This window comes from Myotis brandtii, unplaced genomic scaffold (assembly GCF_000412655.1).
Source record: "Myotis brandtii unplaced genomic scaffold, ASM41265v1 scaffold30, whole genome shotgun sequence".
Classification (NCBI taxonomy): Eukaryota; Metazoa; Chordata; class Mammalia; order Chiroptera; family Vespertilionidae; genus Myotis; species Myotis brandtii.
Window position 1 is genome coordinate 2,065,183 of NW_005361458.1, and position 25,491 is coordinate 2,090,673.

Below are 25,491 nucleotides of genomic sequence, written 5' to 3' on the forward strand. Positions count from 1 at the left end.
CACACCTGAGAGCCTCCGCGTCCTCCCCAGAGCCTCTCCTCTGTCCGGCAGAGCTGGCGGCGGCTGGGTGTGCTGGCCCTGCCCGGAAAGCTAGGTGTTAGTGCGAGGCCAGCGGCTACTGATAATTAATCACCGAGCCGGCGGCTTGTACCATGCGCTCCGTGATACGCGCCCTGCGCGCTCGGCTCTTCTTGCACAATTGCTGGCTCTGCGGCTCCGAGGGGGAGCGAGGGTGAGAGGAAGCAAAGGGAAACAACCCAGAAACTTTCATCTTGGACTGTGCTCAAGCGAGGGAGGGAAGTTCCCTGGTGCCTCCCTCCCAGACACGTCTTGCTTTTCAAAAGCCTGCACCAAACCCTTTACACAAAGCCAGAGTTAGTGTGATATTATCATCCACGCAGCACGAAAGGATCAACGACAAATACTTGGATTTTAAGCAGATGACGGTTAAGAAATTGATATTGTTTCACTCATTTAAAAAAATATAACTGCTTTCTTTAAGAAGAAAAAAAACCTGTTTTGTTTGTAAGAGTTCATGAGAATGAAATATTTTATTGAATTAATTTAGGTTTTTAAAAGTATTGATAATGAAGGAAAGAGAACAATTTGCTAGGCTATGAACTACCATAAGTTTAGAAATCCATCTGCAGAAGATTGTGCACAGAGCCAGGGTTTTGTAGCAGATCGCTAGCGAACAGTTTGATCACAGAATTCTAGAAAGGATAAATGCATTTGAATAAGGTGTATTTTGACATATCCTGTAGAGGGACCCTGATTACTGCTGATACGGTAAGCTGGGTTTAAATGCAATCAACATCAACCCAATAAGCAACTCTGTATGTGCAGTTTCCCATTCTTGCAAGTTAAGTTCATTTCCTCCCAGAGATACTCCTTGTCGTTGCAGTGTGCTTTGAGAGGTGTGCTTCTGAGGCAGATCCCTGCCTGGGTGGCTCTGTTTGTGGTTGGAACACAGTGTGTTTTCACTGACCTTAGGACCAAATAACTTGCGCCACGCTTTAAAAATTAGATGTTACCTTCAGGGTTTTGAGTGAGTGAGTGGAGGTCAGGGTGTGTGTGTGTGTGTGTGTGTGTGTTTTGAAAGGGAAAATTGGTTTAGGTCTCCCTCTAGCTAGAAAAGAGTTAATAAAACCAGATAGAGATAACGATCAATTGATAAATGGCTATTGAACCACATAGATGGTGTTAGATTGCTTCTTTGGCACTAGCCCATTTTCAAGTAGATTTGAATCTAAAGAGACATTAAGTTGTGGAAAACATTTTAGCTTAAAAACACACAAATAAAAGTAAATTATATAAATGATGGAACAGAATTAGGAAAATAATTTGAAATCTCTCAGAGAGACTTGTACAACTAAGCTATTCTTACGTATTTGACCCAGCTCTTTGATTTTGTGGATATTTAAAGGTCTATTTTGTGTGTGCATGTGTGTGTGTATGTGTTATAGTGAGCTTCAGTGACTATATAAACAGAGAAGAAATATAGGGAAGTAATTTATGCATAATGATGTTATATAAAACTATAATATTATACTATTTACTAAACAGTAGTACAATAACGGGAGAAATTTACAATTTAAAAAGTGTTGTGATTTAACTATATTTTGTTTCATTTTTTGGTTTTGATACAGTTAGCGACTCCCCCCTCTTCTTCTCTTCTGGTTCCTATATGTTTACCTCCTGTGCATTTTTGGAAAACATGTAAGAGAGGGTATGAATTTACATGTGTGGTGTTTTTTTCTCCTTCAGGATGGCATTTTAGTTTGTATAAATATTGTGTAAACTTAAATTCAACAGTGTGTAAATCTAAAAAATATATGTGCTGTGCATGTCTACCATGTTTATTTTCCTTAACTATAGTTCATCAGCAATGCTGATTTAGAGTGTGTGTGTGTGTGTATGTATGTGTGTGTGCGTGCAAGAAAGACACTTTTTAAAACTGATATCTCTTGAATCCAACAGTTTCAAAGGAATATTAGTTTCAATATAAAAAACATTAGCCAGCTATTGTCTTACTACAAGTAAAAGTTTGTCCAGTTTAATCAAGTATGCAAAATCCTGTATATCTTATTGCTGACAGTAAAAAGATTTTTCTTATTATGATTGTAATTTTTAAGAAAAAAATAACTGTTATAGCTTTTGACATAAAATTTATTGGGTATGTTTTTTATTTCAAAGTTTTCTGTAATAACATAAAAACTTTAAGATTTACCTGATTATTTCATTAAATATTAGAGGAGACTAGTTGTTATCAAAATTGAGTTAAAAAGAATTCACCATCAGTATTATTTAACTACAGCACAAGTTGTAGTAGGAAAAGTCTCATGCATACTGAAATTTAATAACCTAGGTTTGTCTTTTACAGGTAAATTAGGAGGTAGAGATGTAAAAATCTTTGTCTTTTGTTTTGTGTGAGTAAAGTTGAATCTGCTTGTAAATCTTTCAGTCTGTCTAATACTGACAAAAAGATAGCACAATGTGAAGCCAATTTAGATTTGGTGGAATTAAGGATGTTCTCCTAAAGTTCGAGATATAACAATTTGAGTGCATTTTCCTGCCTCTCCACAGTTTTCTCCCATATTCCATTATGATTTTTTCAAAAGGGATAATTTTTTTCCATACAGACAAATATTTGATAACCTTAAAGGGCATGACTCTTGACTTAGTAAAGGGAGTTCTTACTTGGGTTACTTTGATCAGTGACAGGCCGAGAATGACCAGAAACACTTTACTCATCGTCTCTGTTAATCTCCTGGAGTCCAGAACGTTATTTTGCCTATTTTAACCTCATGAAGTTTTTGTTAAAAGCAGAAAATAAGGCCTGCTTTTGGAAGTGTTGTGTGTTTTTTTTTAAAATCAGGTTTTAAAATGTGGTTTTTCTAAAATGTTTTGTATTTGAGAGACTAGCATATAAAATTTTTTGTAGGTACCTCAAGGGATGCAAGTCTAATATATTTTGAAATCTTTTCAGAAATGAAACAGGTAAATGGCTATAGCCACGTTTATGTTACTAGAGGCATTTTCCTTTAATTATTGGTGAGGTATATTTAACCTTTGCAAATAAAATGTAGATTCCTTAATAAGGTCTCTTTTCAGACATGAGTGAAATACTAAGTTAGAATTATAAATGACTGTGTGCATCATTATGTAGTAATTTAGGATTCACCCAATGATGTAACACAATTAACAACATAATTTCATTGTGAAACTGTGTCTTATTAAAGAACACTGTCTGACATTCTCTTACAGTTGCTTTATTTAACTTCATGCAAATATTATTAATAGTGACATTTTTTCTATTGTGCACTAGATTCTCTCATTAGCATGATGTGTTAGTTATCACCAGAGAAATAATTTCCTAGATAGGTGAGGGGCAAACCAGGAAAGCTAAAAATATATAAACAGAGAAGAAATATAGGGAAGTAATTTATGCATAATGATGTTATATAAAACTATAATATTATACTATTTACTAAACAGTAGTACAATAAAGGGAGAAATTTACAATTTAAAAAGTGTTGTGATTTAACTATATTTTGTTTCATTTTTTGGTTTTGATACAGTTAGCGACTCCCCCCTCTTCTTCTCTTCTGGTTCCTATATGTTTACCTCCTGTGCATTTTTGGAAAACATGTAAGAGAGGGTATGAATTTACATGTGTGGTGTTTTTTTCTCCTTCAGGATGGCATTTTAGTTTGTATAAATATTGTGTAAACTTAAATTCAACAGTGTGTAAATCTAAAAAATATATGTGCTGTGCATGTCTACCATGTTTATTTTCCTTAACTATAGTTCATCAGCAATGCTGATTTAGAGTGTGTGTGTGTGTGTATGTATGTGTGTGTGCGTCCAAGAAAGACACTTTTTAAAACTGATATCTCTTGAATCCAACAGTTTCAAAGGAATATTAGTTTCAATATAAAAAACATTAGCCAGCTATTGTCTTACTACAAGTAAAAGTTTGTCCAGTTTAATCAAGTATGCAAAATCCTGTATATCTTATTGCTGACAGTAAAAAGATTTTTCTTATTATGATTGTAATTTTTAAGAAAAAAATAACTGTTATAGCTTTTGACATAAAATTTATTGGGTATGTTTTTTATTTCAAAGTTTTCTGTAATAACATAAAAACTTTAAGATTTACCTGATTATTTCATTAAATATTAGAGGAGACTAGTTGTTATCAAAATTGAGTTAAAAAGAATTCACCATCAGTATTATTTAACTACAGCACAAGTTGTAGTAGGAAAAGTCTCATGCATACTGAAATTTAATAACCTAGGTTTGTCTTTTACAGGTAAATTAGGAGGTAGAGATGTAAAAATCTTTGTCTTTTGTTTTGTGTGAGTAAAGTTGAATCTGCTTGTAAATCTTTCAGTCTGTCTAATACTGACAAAAAGATAGCACAATGTGAAGCCAATTTAGATTTGGTGGAATTAAGGATGTTCTCCTAAAGTTCGAGATATAACAATTTGAGTGCATTTTCCTGCCTCTCCACAGTTTTCTCCCATATTCCATTATGATTTTTTCAAAAGGGATAATTTTTTTCCATACAGACAAATATTTGATAACCTTAAAGGGCATGACTCTTGACTTAGTAAAGGGAGTTCTTACTTGGGTTACTTTGATCAGTGACAGGCCGAGAATGACCAGAAACACTTTACTCATCGTCTCTGTTAATCTCCTGGAGTCCAGAACGTTATTTTGCCTATTTTAACCTCATGAAGTTTTTGTTAAAAGCAGAAAATAAGGCCTGCTTTTGGAAGTGTTGTGTGTTTTTTTTTAAAATCAGGTTTTAAAATGTGGTTTTTCTAAAATGTTTTGTATTTGAGAGACTAGCATATAAAATTTTTTGTAGGTACCTCAAGGGATGCAAGTCTAATATATTTTGAAATCTTTTCAGAAATGAAACAGGTAAATGGCTATAGCCACGTTTATGTTACTAGAGGCATTTTCCTTTAATTATTGGTGAGGTATATTTAACCTTTGCAAATAAAATGTAGATTCCTTAATAAGGTCTCTTTTCAGACATGAGTGAAATACTAAGTTAGAATTATAAATGACTGTGTGCATCATTATGTAGTAATTTAGGATTCACCCAATGATGTAACACAATTAACAACATAATTTCATTGTGAAACTGTGTCTTATTAAAGAACACTGTCTGACATTCTCTTACAGTTGCTTTATTTAACTTCATGCAAATATTATTAATAGTGACATTTTTTCTATTGTGCACTAGATTCTCTCATTAGCATGATGTGTTAGTTATCACCAGAGAAATAATTTCCTAGATAGGTGAGGGGCAAACCAAGAAAGCTAAAAATTAAATCAACGATTTACACTAATGCCAGAGCATCTGCTCACCAGAGATAGGAGAGAGTAAAGCAAACTTTCTTACTAATATAAAATCTAGCACATTTCAGAGAAATGATAAATAAAATATATTGTAAGAAATATATAATAACATTTCTGTTCCTGGAATGAATTTTAAAGAATGTTTGATATGAAATTTTCTCCCAGTAGTCTCTTAGTTCTTTCTATTCATATAGGCAAACAGAGTTTCATTTTGTTGAAACTATAGTTTAAATTGGAAATGGTGGTTTTGTCTGACTCCTTACCCCTCTCCCCTAAATAATTTGAGTGTTTATTCACTAACAGTTTAAAAGGCAGATGTATCATTTTCCCCCAGAAGTCAGGTGTTTAATTGTTTACTGTGGTTTGATTCTTTTTGGTAGTTCATACAATATATTTTTATTCTAAACTCCATCCCACTCATGCAGACATCTCTTTTAACATAGGATGTATATTCTTATTTAATCAGAGTCCTGAGTAAAGCAGCTGCTAGTTAATGGTCTTTGAAAATGACTTTCACTGCCAGGCATCATCCATCCCTAGGTTTCTGCACTTTTTCCTCCTCCCTTCTTACTCCTCTTCTTACAGTTGGTGTGTTTTAGTGATCATGTCTTATTTTTTTAAAAAAAGGATTAAATTGACCAAACCTATGGTCGTGATGCTGAAATAAATATTTACATTATATTAGGAGGCATGTAATTTCTGCCTGTTGAATTACTAGGCTGCTCTCCTACCTCCTATTTAGTTCCCCTCTCTAATTTGAGTGATATTAGGTTTTATTTTGAAGTTTCAACTGTAGACATATATTCAAATATAATTCTTAACATACACTCCGGTAATGTAACATGAAAATAGGAATATTTGGGTAATTGTTACAATACAAACTGTAGCATAGAGACAGGTGCTTGTGGAAGTCTGTGTATAGCATGCAGACTTCACTTAACAGACACTGCCTAATTTGTAATGCATTGGGGAAGTAGCAATGGATCAGCAGTAGGTCATATAGGTGGTATTTAGATACATGTTAATGCAAGTAAAACATGCACATATTCTCAGATGTGTATGATGTATACCTTAAAACCTGTCCACAAATTTCAAGTTTATTTTCAACACGGTATGCTAAGGGAATTTGAACATAGTAGGTGATCATTTTGAAATTATTTTTCTCATCTTTCTGTCATCTGCAAACTGGTACTGTGTGTCTGTATAATTTGTAAAGCCTTTTGCTAAGGTGAGTCAGGTAACCACAGTTGAAAAACAAATCCCTAAAGGTGCAGATATCTTATCTATAATTGCAGTTATTTTTTTTAATAATTATATTTATGAGTGTAAGTTAACATTCACTGATAAATTCAATTATTTATGCATGCCTTTATGGAAATCTGATTAATGTAGTGACAGGACAGATTTGGGCTACCACAGCAGCACATACTCCCACTCCTATGTCAGGGTTAAGAGCTGCGGCAAATCCTCCCTAACTAATTAGATGCTGAGTAAGGCATCTCTGAGAAGTTGGGGCAAAAGTGAATGGGTCACAGCCAACGCAGGATTGCAAGGACTCCAGTGATAGTGAAAGCATTCAAGTTTGCCAGGTCGTTGTGACACAGGGAGCTGATTCCAAAGGAACAGACCGTTACAGATAGTGAGCTGGCGTAATCCACTTCAATGAAAAAACAAAAATGCTAGTGCTGCTCCCTTCCCACCTTATATGCATGACACACACTCACTTAAACAAAGTTACATTGGGCCTCCACCCTTATCAGTCTGCAAAGCTTTAGAGAGGCTTTGCCTTATAAACATGAATAGCTAATGATGACTCTGTAGCTGAAAAGAGGTCTTTTCTCAACTTGGGACTCTTGAGTAGAATGTATATAGCAAAAGGAATGACAGAAGAAACTGGAATTTGCTTTTAGCTCATGCCCATAATTTGAATCATAGTGTTTGAATTGATCTAGGAATTAACTCATTGCCACCCCCCCCCACACACACACACACAGAATATTGTTAGGAACTTTGTGGTAGTAGGGAGAAAAGAGTGAATCATGGGATGACTTTTTCAGTGAGAGACATTTTCTCTGAAACCCCTTGCTTGTTATTGTCCAAAGAACATGGAATATAATGGTTCCAAGATTTCCTTTCTCGTGAGGTTTGGAGCCTGGTTTGCTGTATGCGTAGGATGAATTCTTCACCACGTGAAAACCCTCTCCTATATTTCATGGTATGTTTTTGCCACTACATAACCACCCTTCTCTAGGCCCTGGCCAGAAGATTGTGTGAGGATTGTAGAAAATGATTGATGTCACCCCTGTCTGCCAAAGCTGATGCCATTTTTATTTCCCGAAAAGCAGCTGGCTTCCACATTTTGCTTGGTGATCCTCATCTACTGAAGGACCGGGAGTGGAGGAGAGGGGGAGTTCAAAGTCCCTTTCAGGGAACTTTGACATCTATTTTTAAGCATTAGAGAAATAAAGGAAAGGAGCCATAATTCAGGATTAACACTCTATCTCCTGGCACACAAGCAAAGCATTGTGTAAAAGAGGGAATCTTTTTCCTGTAAGATAAACCAGTAAACAGGTGAGAAAAATAATATGAAGAAACATTCTGAGCAACACAAGCGCTAAGTTTGATTATGTGCCTATGACATCCCCAGAATGATACCTGGGGCTGTGATGTCCAAGGTGCCCACATCTCACCGAGCATGACCTGTGCTGTCTTCTCCTTTCCCAGGTTTAAAAGAAAGTTTAGAGAACAGGAAAAATAACAGTATTGATTCTTTTCTAATTTGTACATTCCTTGTAGGAAGTCTAGCAAATTTCATGGTATACATTAAACCCTAAGGTGAAAAATTTATGACTGGCGTTCATTTGGGGGAGAACAGTGTGCAGTGCCCTTCTGTTTAAACACTCTGTGAAGCATTTCACGCCGTGGAGTCAGAGATCAGGAGAAGAGAGGGAGCCCTGTATCATTTCTTCATTCACAGAGCCTTCCTTCATGGAAATGCTTGTGGAAAAACAATGCATTACTCAAGCCAGCTAGCTTAGAAATCAGATTCTCAGCTTATTAATCATCATTCCAATTAACAAAAAAGGAATCGATCCTTTAACAACAAAATAATATCCTTTTGTTTTTCTTTAATTAGCCCATCAGTTTTTCATTTCTCGCTGTTAAGAAAATGAAAATGATCTTGAACAGTAGGAAGTTACTCATTGAAACATAGATTCTCTTGAGCATATCTGACATCTTATTTACTCAATAATTTTGGACTGCAGTATGATTTTGCTACTGTCTTAAGATTTGTGTGTTGTTGAGGGAGGAGATATGATTTAAATCTCACTTCTCTTTGGTTGGCAGCAATTTACTTAATGACCCAAATACGTGGTTAGTCTGTTCTTTCTTCCTTTTCCTGTGCCCCTAGACCTGATTTCTTTCTTTCTTTCTTCTCCATTCAGCTTATCTCTCTTTTTCTGAATTTCTCCTTACTTTCACTGGCTCTTTTTGCCCTAATATAAAGGAATTGAAAGGCACCTGGAATGTAAGAGTTATTGAATAAGGCATCTTTTGCCAGTCTGTCATTTGGCAGAGTTACAGGAAAGAGGTGCCATCCTCTGATGTGGTCCTCCGTGTGTAACTGCTGACAGGAGGACTGTCCCGAGTTTGCTATGTAAGGGTTCTTTAAGTAAGGGCGTGATAAAAACGTGTAACCAGGGGCCCAGGCTTATCATTCAAAGGCGCTGAAAGGCAGCTCAATTTGATCCTTTGCCTGAGTCAGAAAGTACTTAACTGAAAAGAGATTTTGCTTTTCTATTTCTCTCCTCTTTCTCTTTTTAAAAAGTAATTCTTGGATTTATCATTTTGTACAGTTAAACTTCCATCTATACAAGAGAGAGCATTTCCTTAGAAGAAGGGAATCCTGTAAAGTTTTCCTTCAATAGGTTGAAGGTATGAGTCTTTGAGACAAGCTGCAGTTATTTAATGAGTTAACTGAAACATGTAAAAAAGGAATCGAAATGATGGCAGGGAGAATATTAATGGGTGGCATTATGAAATTGAAATTTAAATCATGCAGTATACATAACACAATGCATGTTCACTACTGTTTTGTATTTAATAAATTTTAACTCATTGTCTTACACGGCAGAGAGATTGTTAAAGTTGACAAGATTAAAAATGTCATGCTATATGGGAAAGACATAGCTTTCAGTATTGTACCTGCTGTGCTTTTGTGTGACTGTCATGAATTTTTCAACTTTATTAAGGTGTCTTTTAGTGGCTATTTGTTCTCTAGACAGTTCTCTAGGACTCATATTTGATCAGAGTGCCTGAACTGGGTGGGGGGTTTTGGAAATAAAAATTTCAGGATAATGAATATTTTACATGCCAAAAATAATTACTTTCAGTTGGCTCAATATAATAGCAAAACTAATATTAAAATGAGAACCTTCATTGGCGGGTTTTAAGAATTTCTTTTCTTCCATTACATTTTAAGCAAGAGAGATTTCATTGACTTAAATCATTAGGATGGCTATTTGGGGCACCTAATCAGGCATAAGTAAAGAAAGCTGCCCACCACTGTGCCCTCTGCCAGTGCCAGAGAGCATTGGACATGGCGGGAGGCCATTGACAAGATACGGGAGAATAATTATACACTGACCATATTCACGAAAGTGTCCCTTTAGTGAGAATGCAAATATTCTGTTCACTAATCTCATGTCAGAACCTAACTCCAGAGTCAGCTAGGTTATCTGCTGCTTTATCTCATGCCACTTTTCTTTTATTCTTTCTTTTTTAGGTATAAGTATTATTAGAGTACCAGAAAGAACCCAAACCAGAGCCCGGCTCTAGACTTTGTGGGAAGACTTTTACTCTCTTGCTATGGAAAATAGTAAAAATCAGATATTGTCATGTGGTACCCTTATATGTGGAGCACAGATATGCAGAAAGTCTACACATGTACCTTGGTTGGTTGTGGGAATTAAGTGATTTTTTTCTAGGTTTGTTGAGCAATTGTTAATGGCTGCCTCAAATGCAGTGAGTGTGTGGATTGGCTCACCCTACAAAGGAATTCTGTATTTTAGGAATCTCATTTGAATGATTCCTTATACTTTGTAACCGATTTCCTCTTGGAGCATAGCTTCTTGGTGGAGCTCAGTGTCATTCATTGGGAAATAGAGAGGTTGATTCTTATGTTGTAAATTATTGTCATTTTTCAGCCAGTGAGAAACTATACTTCTTTTCAAATAAGTTAAAAACGAAGCCAGGAGAGAGATACCTTTGACTCAAACTTCAAATGTCTCATCATTTCCCTTCCCAGCTATTTTTTCTGCTGTTGTTTTGTTTTCTAGGACAACTTTGGAACACAGTTATGGGACTGAATAAATCTTAAAATATATCACCAACTCTGTAATCTACTAAACAGAGTTTATTGTGGAAAAGAACGTTTTCAGTTTTACTTTATTTTTGACGTTTATTTTAAATTAAGTAGGAAGGATACAAAGAGAAGTCCAACATCTGGGAGAACTTGTTTCAGTAGCCAGACTGGAAGCCCAAACCCTGGCTTGGTCCAGGTGAGATGTGTTATGGGAATAAAGGCCTTAGGCGTTTAATGAACCCCGCCTGCCTGCCAGTTTGGTTTTTCATACACCATTGTTGTTCAAATAAGAAAAAGAGTGTTCACAACCTGTTGTGAGATTAGAGTAATGAAAATGAAGTGTTAATCTGTTGATAGCAAGCCCATCTCATATCCTGCATCTTGGGCCACATTCATGCGTATATAATATATTCCAGGTTTTCTCATGACCAGAGACGTTTTGGATGTTCATTATATTAAAAACACCCTTTTGGTAAAAAGTGATAAGTTAGTTATTTTAACTTGTACAAATAGTTATTTTAAATGATTTCTTAATAAATGGACTGCTGCCTGCCTTTTAAATATTCTGATAACCCATTTTTCCATATGTGCCAGTATTCCTGTACTTTTGGTCTCATTTTATTTTTTACAAATGCAGAGTGCTGAAATGAGCCTTAACATAAGCCTAGCTTGAGATACCCTTTTCTAGAAATTGGTGATTAATAGAAATAAGGAAGGAGTTAAGTGAGCCCAATTCTTTAATCCCCAAAGAACACAGGTTACATATTATGAAGCATTCATTACCTCATTCTTCATTTTTCCTCTTAAAACTATAAAGTGCAAATAGACATAACAGCTCAGGAGTCTTCTAGAGCTACTTTGCAATCAGCTGCCATGATGTGAACCTGATCAGACCAACTTAAAGCTTCGGTCATCTTGGGTGGGAATTAATTGTGAGTGTGTGGGTTCTTTTTTATTTCCCATAAAATTCCCTTTCTAAAATATTACAATAGATAGATCAACAAGAGTATAATGAATTATATCTTTGCAAGAATTCATGTCTAACTTATTTTTTTTTACCATTTTACTCATTAATTATTTGAGGTCCTCATCTTTTTTTCCTAAAGCTACACAATTAAAGAAGAAAGAATAAGTTTAGTCTTAGATTGTACCAAGTTGTTTTAAAGAAAGTAACTTGAACATGCCATCCCTAAGGATCATCTCTTCAGGGAAACACCTTAGAGATGGAAGTATAAAAGGGGTGGGAGAGGGAAATTAATAATTGAGTTCCAGGTGTCTGCTTCTGATTGCTCAAATTTCAAACATAATGGATTTTAAGGAAAAATGCTTCCCATAAGGAATATATCATATATCGTCATTCAGATATCAGGCCCTGAACTGTATTTATGGAGCTCATACTTACGGCATTTTCTCCTTTCCTATTCAACTGGGAGTCATGGAATGAAGCATGATCATAATGATTTTTTGAACTGTTACTTAAAGTTGTTCAAGTTTTTTAAGAATCAAGAGAATTTGGGGATTAAAGTCTGATTTTGAAGTAAATTTGGCATATGTTCAAGGGTTTCTTTCTTAAGGTAGAAATGGGAGAAAAATGCTTCTCTCTTAGGAAGGAAACACCTAATTAAAAAACAATCTTTCAAGAGTGTGGGCCAATGATGAAACATAATTTCAAAACACTATACTAAAGTTGATTTAAATTTTACTCTTTTTAATAAGTTGGAATATGTCTGATCATAGCTTATTTAGCGCACCTCTATACTGCATAGTACATCCGAGATTGCCTGTTAATATACTTGGATGAAGCAGAAAAGGTTCTTTCTTTCCTGTGCTAAAATAGGATGCTTTTAATTTGTTTATAAAATCCGCTAATAGGTAGAAATACTGTGCTGTTGCGGTTGATTAGAAATAGTGAAATTTAAAAGATTTTTTCCCCTTGCATTTGCTTTCAGTTAAGAAAAAAAGCAAGTAGTCCAGGGTGACTTTGTCATAGACATCTGCTTTTAGGTAATAATCATTTTTAAGGAAATATGCCGTGACTTTTGGGGTCATTTGAACCTGCAATAATGTCTATTTAATATAAGTATAAACGTCAGATTGTGGTGTACATGTGGAGCCAGTAAAGATGAGTATTTGCTATGATAATATTCATGCATCCTCAATGTTGACTTTTAAAATTTACCTTGAAGATGTATTCTATTTTCATATTAGGGTCAGTTTTCACTTAAGTACATGATCTTTCTAGAAGGGAAGTGTGGAAGTGTTAACATGTGAACAACAAGTGTAGATCTGAGTTAAGTCTGACATGAGCATCTTTTCTGAGCTGCAGAGAAGACTGTGGTTGATTTAAACCCAGTGCAAATGTTGGTTGGACCACTGTGTAAGACGAGGTCATCAGTCCTGGACTTGCTCTTTAAAAATGTTTAATTATGAAAACGAGTTTCTTTTGCGTTGCACGTATGTTTTATTGAACAACTATAATGTTAAATAAAATCGCTACCCCCTGCCTTACATTGTGTAAGCCCATGAAATATGTACTTTTAAATCTCTGTTCCTAGATATCTCCTCTTTTTCTTCCACAAACTGCAAACTCTCTGTGGAGTAGTATGACATTTTAAAGATTAGGAGTTTCCTAAAAGGGCCATGTGGAGGGTAAGGTCCGTTAAAGGAGTGGAATCCGTCTGGTGGGGACTGTGGTGGACCAGAACTCTTGTGTCAACCACAGTGAGGTAGCAGCTCCTTAGTTCCAGCCAATTGTTGGCAGGTGGGAACGCAGGCCGTGTTTGGAGATCCTCCTTTCCTTTTCTAAATGGGAAGCCAGAAATCCAGATTTTCATGTGAAATCTCCTGATTTTTTAATCTTGGCAACCTTTTCAAATATTTTTTAAAGTGTGTGGTCCAAACAAAACTCATCTGCAGGCTTTATTCAGCCTACTGGCTGCCAGATAGAAACCTCTGTTTTAGATAATATTTTAATGGATGAAGATAATAGTTTCATTGCATGTGATCATTCATCTTGGGAATTCCCCACTGGGATGAACCGAATTCTTCCTTTTTTTCCCTACACAATTAAAAACAAAGTTTAGTAAATATATTTCTGGTGCTGATAGTTTTGATGTATAGCTTTTCTCCTTATGGTCCACATATAAAAAAATAAAATGTGAGCAAAACAGAAAATGGCCAAAGGATTTCAATAAAAGGTTAGAAAAGTAAGAATTTTAGAATTATAGGGGAAGAAAGGGAGATTTCTAAATTCTGAAAATAATCCCATGACTTATGTCAGTCATTGATGTAGATGAAAAGCTGTATTCAACTATGAAAAACTTTTCATCTCACCTTTAAGCAGTGGATTTTTGTCCCTGAATCTTTGTGGGATTGCTGTAATTTATGATGTCATGAGGAGGAGATAGACCACAAGGGGAAAACTTGCCCATGCTAATTTGTGCAAGGCCAATATTTTATACAGGCTTCAAGAAAACATCATTTACATTGTATAAGATGAGATTTTCAATGTTTATCTAACTTTTTTGAAGGGGTTCTTTAAAAGAAATAATCTATTTATAATTGAAATTCTCCCGGCAAATCAGGAATCAACATTGTCAACAGAACAGGTAATTAATTGGTTTGAATTTCAAATGGAAGGTCACCCTGTTATTGATTTTTGTGGGAACAGGAAACAACATCTTGTTAAAATGATCTGCAAATGAGGTCTAGGTGTGCTGAGGTTCTGTCCAGGGTCTTGAGCAGCATCACTGGATAGTATCAGACACCAATCAGAAGGGAGTCATCTCTCATGTAAACATAGCAAGCTATTGGTTTGCTTCCAGAACGGCAGAGAAGAGTTGAACTGGAGAAAAGATCAGAGATTAACAGTTTGTTTTATAGTAAATCAGGTGACTGGTACGGCTTGTTACGAAGCATCTGTCAGTTTGTCAGAATGACATTGGTATGCCATGTTCTAGAAGTTCAGCGTCAACGAAGCTATGACTTACCACTTTCAGAAACTTTTCAACTGGGACTTAGATAAACTATGTTTGATACAGGGGAGGGAAGCACTCAAATCAAGAAGCTGGTGAAGAATGGAGGATAAAAGAATATACCTTTTAGGTGCTGTTAATTTTTATAAAATAACATTTATGCCTGGTATTTGATGCATCGTTTTATTGTTCCATGTGCCAGGCTATTTTAAAGCAGTCGTTTCTCTCTATGCTGTGTTTATACTTAAAAAAAAAATAAGGTCTAATGTGAAGGTAATATGAACTAAGTGGGTGGCGAACATTATGCCTCTCTAAACCAGAATAAGTATTTTAATTTTAGCTGTGCTAAACAAGTTGGAAACTTAATGCAGCGTCTTCTTATGGTTCAAAGTAAAATTCTTGAAAAGGGCAAGCCTTCCATTCTAAATACCCTGGAGCTGTTAATGCAGTTATTTCCAGGTTGACATAGTTTTGTGTAGGCATGACAGTGGCACCCACCATCTACATTAAGCCCTAACATTCCACAGAACCATTTCAAGTTTATTATGAGCTTCAAAGCCTGCTCAACCCTAAGAGAATATCAAGTTTAAGCATGTCACTTTGCCATAGTCACAGTTAACTTTCTTAAATTAAAAAAAAGTACCTTTCTAGAATCAAAAAGGCTGATTCTCTACATGTGTGATCCTTGAACATATTTCTCAGTTCAGCACAGATTCATTTTTTTCTGAATCAATGTTGCTGCTCTCTTGAATTCTGTGGATTCATCCTGTTGGCAGTGTTAGGGAACTACCCCACATAAAGCAGGAGTCATCACAGTTTAAAGCTCTGAGATGATGGCAACATTCTTATTCAGCTTTATTCCTAGAGTTTAAGTCATTGATCCCGTTTTACCATTGCCCAGTTGGCTTTTCATTGCAGCACTTACTGATGCTGCTACAGGGGAAAAAGATGCCATTGCTGTTCCAATACTTGGGTGTCTCTACACCATGGAAGGTGAGAGCTCTAAGAATATGGTCTGTTTACTAGTAGCCTGATCTCATGGTGCACTGCTTCTCTTATTAAGGAAGGGAATCCCCCATTTCCTGAATGTGAAATGCCTACCCTTGTGGAGGTTCCTGCTCTTGACTTCCTACCTCAGTTAATAAACCATCCCTGTCCATACCTTGCATCTCAGAGATGGAACTTGACGGACTAGTCAGCATTGCAAAGGTCACCCTAAAGCTATTGGCAGAACACACTGCCCTTTGTTGTTCAGTGATGATAATGCTACCGTAGCAGTTAACTGGATGTATTAGACTGAGTTACTTTTCCAGAATACCAAATTATCTATTTATTTCTTCTAAACACCTGATAGAATGCCCATTCACAAGCTGTCTCACTGTATTTTCCAATGAGATCTTAATGATACCTGAAATATCAGTGCTTTGGCCATAGGAGGGCATGATATACAGACTGTGTGTCCATTGTATTGTTTAGCTTCAGTGAGAATACTTCTAAGTGACACACATGTTTTAGAGCTTTCATATTGTCTGGAACAAATAATATTCCAACACAGTTGAAAATCCAAAAACTTTCCTTATGGTAGGTACAGTTTTTCTTCTGTTAGTGTAATAATACTTAAAATCATGTTCTGAATTGACTTTTTTTTAAAGGGAAAAATGCCTTATAAAACTTTATTTCCTTTTATGTCCCCCCACCCCAAATATAAAATGTGGAAATAGCTTTTGGGTTTCAGGTTTTAACTTTAAACATAGCGCAAAACTGGGCTTCACCATATTTTTATATATTCAAATCTGCTTACTGAAATATTAAATGATATTCAAATTACATAGGAATAATAAATAATCAAGCTAATTATTTGACACAGGGGAGTTAAATAGTTTACATTTTTCATACTTACATTGATTTTGTGGCACCAGTATAATCTTGATATAATTTCTGGTGCACAAATAGCATCTTTGCCTCCGATGTGCTAAGATCCGAAGGGCTAAGGTGCTAGTGACTTTTATTAATAATTTTCATTTATGCATGCACTTCGGGCTACCTTCCTTTCCCCAAGATGTGATGTGCCACATATTCTTCCCTCCCCAAGTTCTGTTTGGTCCTAATCAGATGGGCTAAGCAACTTAGGCATTTAAAATGACTTCCTCTTTGGTTTCAAAATGAATAAGTGAAGACTCAGAGAAATCCCTTTACCTTTTAGTATCTTTGAGTAGAGCAGATTTTGCCCTGCCTTCCTTCCATGCATTCATTCAGTTGTTTCTTCCTGAGCTAGATAAGCACATCTAAAGTAGAATATATTCCCTCTCCAAAATAATGGGGTAAATCAGCGTTCAAATAAATGTTGTTGCGGTAATTCAATAACCAAAGGAACTATACAGCATGATTTAAAATAGAATGGTTAGCATTAAGTCCAGAGGGTGAACAGTATTTGAAAACAAAGTATAGTGGCACAGTTTTATGTTGTGGGCTCTTCATGACCTAAACATTAATTGAAAGGACTTTTTTTTTAACCTAGAGGTATGTTTATCTTAGAATAATAATCATTTCATGCTATTCATATTTTTTTTCTAGTTGACCCATTCTCCAGACCTTTAAAAAACTTCGTAAAGTGGATGTAAATTCCATTTTAATTAGACCAGTGCAATCTAATACTGCAACTAGCCAGGAATGGAAGAAACATACTGGAAGTTAATACAATCCAAACCAACCATAGCTAAATAATTCCCCTGTTCTTTGTAACAGTCCCCTTACCCACCTCTACAATTAAATGACCCTGTTGTTCTGGAGTTTCAATAAGACATTTAAGGTTCATTTAAAAAAATGATCATCCTTTACAGGATTCTTTGCTCTTGCATTTCTCTTTCTTTCCCTTGCCACACAGCTGTCACTGGTATAAGAGAAAGATTGGGGGGAAGGGAGGAGGAGGAAGCCCTGTTCAAATCGTGTCACGTAGCACTAATTCATCTGCTCTCATTAGGGGGAGCGAGGGACAGCAGTGATGGCCAAGAGCTGCACTCCACACATGACACGCGAACAGTTTGGGGAATAGAAAATTGCTTTCTCAGGAAGCCCAGCCAATTAAGGACTTGACCATATTGAATGTCAAGTGTTAATTTAGGTTTTTCTTCATTTTCCCAGTAGTAATGCGGGTCCTGTGATGAGCAAATACATGTCAAGTAAAAGTTGATTGCATGAAGGACCCGGGTATTATATGTCACTGACAAGTCACAAATGTACTGAAGTCTTTTAACCCCTTAGGTGAGTGTGGTCGGGGAGGAGGAGGGGAGAATGGGATTAATGGTACCATAATGATAAGAATAGATAGTTCAAGTCGGGTAGCTTGGATGGGACAGACAGCAATGGTAATTCATGCAAAAACCAGGGGTAGGACAAATCCTACTCTCAGGGCTTAGAGGTCCTTGAAATGCACACAATATGATTCTTTCCCATTGCAAACAGAATATATATTCTAAGATTTTATGAAACAGGAAGGAGTGTACTCTGTGGTCTTGACCTAGGAACTTCCTTATTAATTATCTCCTTTGAAAGAAAACATTTATTAAAAATTATACTATTTTGGAAATTTTTAACCCTTAGCTCAGTGCAGTTGCAATATTTCTGCCTATTCAGTTTCTAATCAAATATTCATTTAAAAAGTGATTCTGTAATACTGTTAGAGAAAGATGCAAAAAAGTGGAAAGAGCGTTTGTCCTCTGTCAGGAGTATCTCTGTGAGGCAGAGTTCAGTCAGTAGAAACTGGTGGAAGGTCCATCACTGTCTCTCCTTTCATTCTGTCCCCAGTTGTAGAAAGGAAGAGATTTAAGCTTCAGGGAGCGAGGGAACTTTGCCTTTTTAAAAACTAAATGTTGAACATTGCCCATCATGTATAGCATCTCATTTCCATTCATCAGCATTCATTTACATATGAATGTCTCCAAAATAAGAGAATGTCTGTTTCTGTTGCAGTTGTACCAGTAGCAAATAAAAATACTGGGCTGCAGGCAGGTTCAACAATCTTAATGTGAAATCTAGAACAGTATGTTTTTTTAATTCTTCATCCAGTATGTAGAACCACCTTCTCCCCTTCATGTCCTTGAAGATGTGATCTAAATTCAGACAGTTCCTTGAAACTTACTCTCTTCCATTTATTCCAGAAATTTAACACACTTAGCATTTGTTGACAATTCTTGCACCTTGACACTTAAGTCTGATAATGCTTTAATTTTTTGGCAGTAAAAATACGGTCTTCTCTCCCTCAGGCTGGAAAATGCGCTGTCATTCTATTGAAAGTTAGCTAAATTTACATTTAGGAACAATTAGGAAATAATGCCAAAACTTGATGTTTAATAAAATAGGTTTTTCTTAAGAAAGGAACATTAGGCTGCTGAATTCAGGGATGTAATATCGGTTCTTCAACATCTCCCCTCCCCGTCTCAGAGCGAACCAAATAAAATAAGCCTAGCCCTCCCTTCCCTTTCTATTTTGATAAGCTCTGTTGTTGGAGCTCCAGTGGCATTGCACGAACGCTGTTTAATTACAATCCAACTGTCAGCAGCTTCTCTTCCGCTGGGTGTGCTGAGAGACTTAAGTAAGTTTCCGTAAAGTAAATTCCGATGATGGCAGCTCAGTTGCTGATTCAAGTTATTCCTTCTCTTCTGTGTCACTTTTGACGGATGGTACCTAATGCAATCAACCACAGGCCAAGAAAGCCTTTTCTTTGGCTGTGTTAGTAACTGGACCAGGAGTTCCCCTCCTCCCCAGATCTCTCCACCAGAGGCTCACTCCTTCCTGCCACCCCCACCCATACTTCAGCCCAAATAGGAAAGGAAAAAGAACCGCAGTCCAAGCCTAGGACCGGCTTTTCCTAAATCTCCATTTCCCTGTGGTGAAGCCGAAGCTGCCTCCCTTTGCGTGCGTTTTTGATAAATTTAAGAAGTCAAATCGCTGACACAGATAGATAATCCGAGTGTATAGGGTGAAGAGTTATAAATTAACACATTATTCCCTCTTAATGTGAAATACTTGAGAATGCATTTTCTCAGTCCCCTGACATCTACCCAGTGAGGGCTCACATTGTACTTTTCAAGTGGCATTGATTTGTTAAAGCGCTGAATTAGCATCTCCGTCCAGCTGCTTGATCCACTGTTGTGTCTCAGGCTCCAATTCCTCTCTCCCCCAGCCATCCCTTTTTTCCCTTCAGTCTCCCCTTCCTTTTCTCTCCCTTTCCCTGATCCTTTCCATTTTGCTCTTCCACATCTCATTCTTATTCTCTCTCTCATCCCCTTCTTTCCTGTAGCTTGCTTTTCTTTCAGTCTCTTCTCATCCCACCCCATCTCTTTCCTTTTACTCCCTTCTTTTACCCACACATCTTTCCTTTCACATCTCCTTGCCTCTGAGGCTTTCCCTCACTCAGAGTTAGAGTCTGTTAACTGCCTGTGTGTGGGATGGTAGAAGTTGATTTAGCCAATCCCATCACTCCAAGTGGACTCTTTTTGGGAAGAATAAATTAACATAAGCATGTCTGTGCTTCTTGTAATAGGAGAAGTAGGTGAGAAAAGTCTCACCTATTTTGCTTTCTAGAGATTAAAAGGTAAACTGACAGCCCTACCCGGTTGAGCTCAGTGGATAGAGCGTCACCTTGCGGACTGAAGGGTCCCAGGTTTGATTCCAGTCAAGGGTACATGCCTGGGTTGTGGGCTTGATCCCCAGTTGGGGGCGTGCAGGAGGCTGCCAATCAATGATTCTCTCTCATCATCATTGATGTTTCTATCTCTCTTTCTTCCTCTTTGAAATCAATAAACATATTTTTTAAAAAAGAGGTAAACTGACAAAACTTTTGAACTTGTTATCTTTCTTCCTCTCTGAAATCAATAAACATATTTTTTTTAAAAGAGGTAAACTGACAAAACTTTTGAACTTGTTATTTCAAATGTCATTTAACGTAGTAAAGTTTTCTCTTGGTTAAAAGAAAATGAAAATCAGCTATGATTTTTCACAAACATGATCATTTCACATGGACCCACCAAAATCAGTTAATATTTCTGCAAAACTTTTGGATGTTTGCAACTTTTTGCATTTTAGTGGCTTATCCATCTGACTTTATTTTCTAGCAGGTTCGGGATTGTTCTGATTCCACTTATTTGTAATGGCACCATTTCATGTAAAATATGATTTCCTCATGATGATGCATCACTGTGCCATGGCCGTGAGCAGGTTATAAAATTGGTTGACAATTTGTTTAGAAATTGTCAAGTAAAAGTTGATTGCACGAAGGACCCGGGTATTCTATGTCACTGACAAGTCACACAGGTACTGAAGTCTTCTAACCTTTTAGGTGAAGGTGTGTCTCCAAGTTCCAGAGGCCTGCAGAGGAGACGCATGACAAACCGGGGGTCAACATGGGGCATGTGCAAGCACACAGACCTGCGCTCTTTCTTTGAATCTTGGTCCAAGATACATTGGGATCACTGTCATGATTAATTTGATATGAGCAAAAAAAGTGTATCAGCCTAGATTTAAATAGAAATTATCCTCTGTAATATTAGTTTCATGGCTTCACGTGCTGCTGTTTTCAATTTTACTAAGGTTTCCTCTAGTAACATCAAGATTGAAATTTGAATATACATTGATAATAAACCAGGTTACTTGAAAAAAATCCAATGTTTTCATTGCTATGTCTCATATAAATTATGGTGACAGTTTGATTTCAGCATTTACATTTTGAAATATTTTCATAGATTTTGATAATCTTTGCTTTTCTGTTGAGTTGATTTCCAAGCCCTTGCCCCCCCACCCCCAGTCAAATATAATTCGTTTGTGTATTTTTTTTTTTAAAAAAAAACCCCACAAAATTAATTGGCTGTCCTCCTATCTAGGATTAGCATGGTTTGGCCAAGGTGAAGGGGGTTCGAATGACTTTCAAAGCATGATAAAGTCTGTTTAAAGGAAAGAAAATAAAGGCTTTTCATAGGGCTTAAGACTAATTCCAGCTACTAAGGAGACAAAAATTATGCTCAAGTCGACAATTTGGTTTTATTTTATATGTGTCTGCTAACTTGCTTGGAGATCATCATTTTGTATTTTTGGTTAATCTCTCTGATGAAATAAGGTGTTCATTTGTTACTGAGAGGGGGACATGGCTTCACTCAAGGAGATTAAATTTGGAACAACTGATATTTTTTTGCAGGGCTAATCATACCTCACCTGGCTGTAGTTCAGGGTCATGGCAAGAAAGAGGGATGTGCTGCTGTTTAGAATTGCCTGGGGCTCTAGTAGAGAGGAGGAATAATGAGATAAAAACATTAGGGTAAGAGTGAAAGTGCCCCATCTGAAAATAGTCACTGATTAGAAAGGAAAACAACAATCATAAAAGTTAAAAAAAAATCTGGAGGGCATATTTTAGTGGTGGGTGAAAAGTTGAGGATAAAGACAAAAGGGCTGTCTGGGGACAAAATTGTGGTATCTGGTAACTTAACAGAAATTAATACTGTTGTTTTTAAAGGCCTGGTTGCCATCAGAGTTTAAAATTAATTAAAACATTTTAAAACTTTTAATGTGATTCATATTTTATTTGTTGTACATACCTTTTTTTTTTCTTATTCCTTAGTTTGTTAGTGATGCTCCTTGGAAGGTAGAAATCTCTGCACAAGTAATCAACAAATACATTTAAAAATCTAATTTATTGCTTGTACATTGACCACATGAAATGGTTAAGTATGGATGCTGTAGAATTCACCACCTTCAAGTTTTCCTCGCCAATTCTCAGGGGAAATCAGAATTAGTTCTGTTTTTGTGTTTTGTAAGTCTAAATTAAATGTCACTTAAATGGGAAAGAACTGGCAGCTTTGATAAGTAGTCCCCAAAGCAAACCATTTTGTCAGTAATCATAACCTAATTATGAATGCAAATGAAAAGTTTGTTTCTTAAAAACTCCAAAGCAAACAAAGGGAAAAGAAACACGGACCACTCTACAACTCCAGGAAAAAAGCACCCAGGCACTTAACCGGAGGACTTTCAATAGCATCCATAATAATAAGAAAGAGCCTTTGGCGCTGGCCCAAGTCCTGTTGAGCGGGAGCAGCAAATGGCCTGCGCAGTGTGTGGCTCTGCAGAAGTTCCAGAGTGACACACGCATCACAGGCAGGTCCCATTGCGAGGGGTCAGGGGTCATGTTCAAGAGCAGGGTGTTGCTGGAGGAGGCTGAGGAAGCAGAGGTGGCCCTTCTGTGCTCAGTGTGTGGGTCTGTGCACTCCTTTCCCGTCAGAGCTGGCCCAGCACGGCCAAAAAAGCGGTTCCTTGGCAGGGTTTAATGGCAGGATGATGTAGTCTGTTGTGACTAGTGCATTCCTTTCAGGTTAAACTAGGGAAATGGCATTGTGTTAAAATTCCAAGTCGCATGAATGTTTTATTGCCACAGTGCCTTTAGCCCTCTAGGGGAGTGTGTGGTGGCGGGTGGGGGTGGTGGTGACTTAGAGACTCAGGAACTATCAGAAGAACACTTCCCTTGGAAAATTTTACCCACCGGCATGCAGCTGTTTTGCTGTGATGGTCACTTAGGAGGGTTTCGCTTTTTCCTAAACTGTGTCTTGCAGTCTGGACAATTAACAGCTGAAGAAAATACGACAAGACACCCGCGAAGAGGCTGGGAGATAGAGAGGAGGAATGCGCCAGCAAGGAGCTGAGCTGAGTGCCCTCCCGTGTAAACTGCCTGAGCGAGGGACCCCTCCCCCCGGGCTCGGCCCTCCTCTCCCCCATCCCTCCCCCAGCCTGTGTTTTGCTGTCTTCCTGAAGGCCAGGAGTGATCTGTTAACCTTGCACCACTGACTGGGAGGCCACTGCAGCTCATGGTACTGTATGTTACCATTACTACTCCCTCATTCCTTTTCACTGGCTGTTTTTTTTTTAACCATTTCTCTGTAATAACGGTTTATATTAGTCAGAGGGATACAATTTAGGAATGCAGAAGGACCGAGTTTAAAACAAAACAAACTTAAGTATGGTGCTGCCCTCCCCCCGCCCCTCCCCCTTGGCATTTAGAAAGGCTAAACCGAACTATTCTAATTCAGTTGCAGCCACAGGTTTCCAGTGTGACTTAAAATCAGGGATTCGGGAAATAAGGCAGTAAAAGATGCAAGTCATCTGGGTTGTGGACCTTGTAAAGGAACTTGGTTGTGCAACCACGTGAGCAGCAGGGTTTTAGGACATTTGCAGGTTTGCAGTTGTTCAGCTATATCCACTTTGCAGAGGGCTTCCACCCATGTCCCTCTCCAGGGAAACCAGTCTTCTGGTCACTGTTCCAGTTGTTTCAGGCTTACAGTTACAGATGTGACTTCAGTTGTAAATGTGCATGTTCCATGTAACACTCAGGATTGCTTCATGATTTGAACTGGTGAGAGTTCATTTATAATAGATTAAAATGTGGATGTATGGAACTGGGACTTTATAAAATATCCATGCATCTGATCCCCCCCCCCCCAATGATTAGGAGGATTATCTTGGACTTACCTAAGGAAAGATTATTTTAATAGTTTGAATTGCCTTTCTATTTCTCTTCACTTTCGAGCCATAATACTTTCCTTGTTTTTATGTTCTTATGTGTCATTTTCTTTTCCTTAATAATTTGCATTTATATATATATACATATATATGAAGAGAGAGAGTTGTGTATGTGTGCCTGCATGTGCAATACACCCTTTGATAACTGCCAAATAGATACAAGGAAGAACTTATAGAGTTGTTAAATGAAGTTATTTTTACATTGATAGGTTATTTTAAAACATGATATGTAATATAAAATTTAACTCAAGAATATATCACAGGAAAGTAAACTGTGAGTGGGTTTGTGTGCCCAATTTATGGAGTTTTCGGTACATGTTTGTATATTTCTATAAACGGATGATTTTTGTCAAGATAGACCTGAGTTAATCTGATTAATGCTGCCTGTATGATGGTTTGTTCTTTATGAACAGATACAGTCACATTGTTTATTGGAGGTCTTAGACCAACAAGACAAGAAGTCACCTCTAGAGCAAAATCAAGGTTTTTTAAGGACTTGGCATTTCACATTTTAGATGAATTCACATTTCCCCTTATGTTCTAGAGAATACTCACTTTAAGAATTCTTTTTACTCTGTTGGATATAGTAAAGTGATGATAGGAATTTTCTTTTGGTGATTTTTGCTTTTAGTTCTAAATTTTAAAGTGAAAATTACAGTAGAATATTAAACTTACTTTGTGCTGCATATTTTTCCTTATAGCCAATTTCAAAATTATTTTTCCTAAAAAGCAGACAAACTTGGTAACAATGCCAAATTAAGGAAAAAAATCTATCATGTACATTTAGAGCATCTAAACATATACTTGTTATCCTGATCATGGAAGCAGTTTTTTATTATAAAAAAGATGTTGTAGTTGTATTCAACCCTTTTCAATTTGCTTTATTAAATTTTTTTCCTTTATAAACCAAGAGACAAAGGGTGGACTTACTCTAATATCATGTCTTCTTAATAAGAAAAAGTTGATTTAGGATTTTTTTCCTAAAAATCAAACATTATTAAAATACCAGTACTTGACCTTTTAGCATTTTTCCGTTCCCATTCTACCAGACAGACAGTAGTGTTTGACATTATAGAACTCTGGAGGGTGAGTTAAAAGATTGGAGCTGAGTTCAGATCCTAATGTTGTCACTTAGTGTATTAGTCTTGTGACCTTGGGTAAGTCACTTTATCCCTAACCTTTATTTTCTTCCATTTTTAAATGGGGAAAAGAACACTG

At 36.8% G+C, this 25,491-nt stretch overlaps 1 protein-coding gene and 1 long non-coding RNA gene across 6 annotated transcripts in view; one reads left to right on the forward strand and one right to left on the reverse strand.

The window, feature by feature from the left end:
- LOC102259819 overlaps window positions 1-403 on the reverse strand; it is a 5,316-nt gene extending 4,913 nt beyond the window's left edge. The window contains exon 1 of the long non-coding RNA XR_001362728.1: window positions 6-403. This is a non-coding gene — a long non-coding RNA (uncharacterized LOC102259819). The remainder of the gene's footprint in view (window positions 1-5) is intronic.
- BNC2 (basonuclin 2) overlaps window positions 1-25,491 on the forward strand; it is a 296,688-nt gene that overhangs the window by 1,906 nt on the left and 269,291 nt on the right. The gene's annotated exons all lie outside the window — the stretch shown is intronic.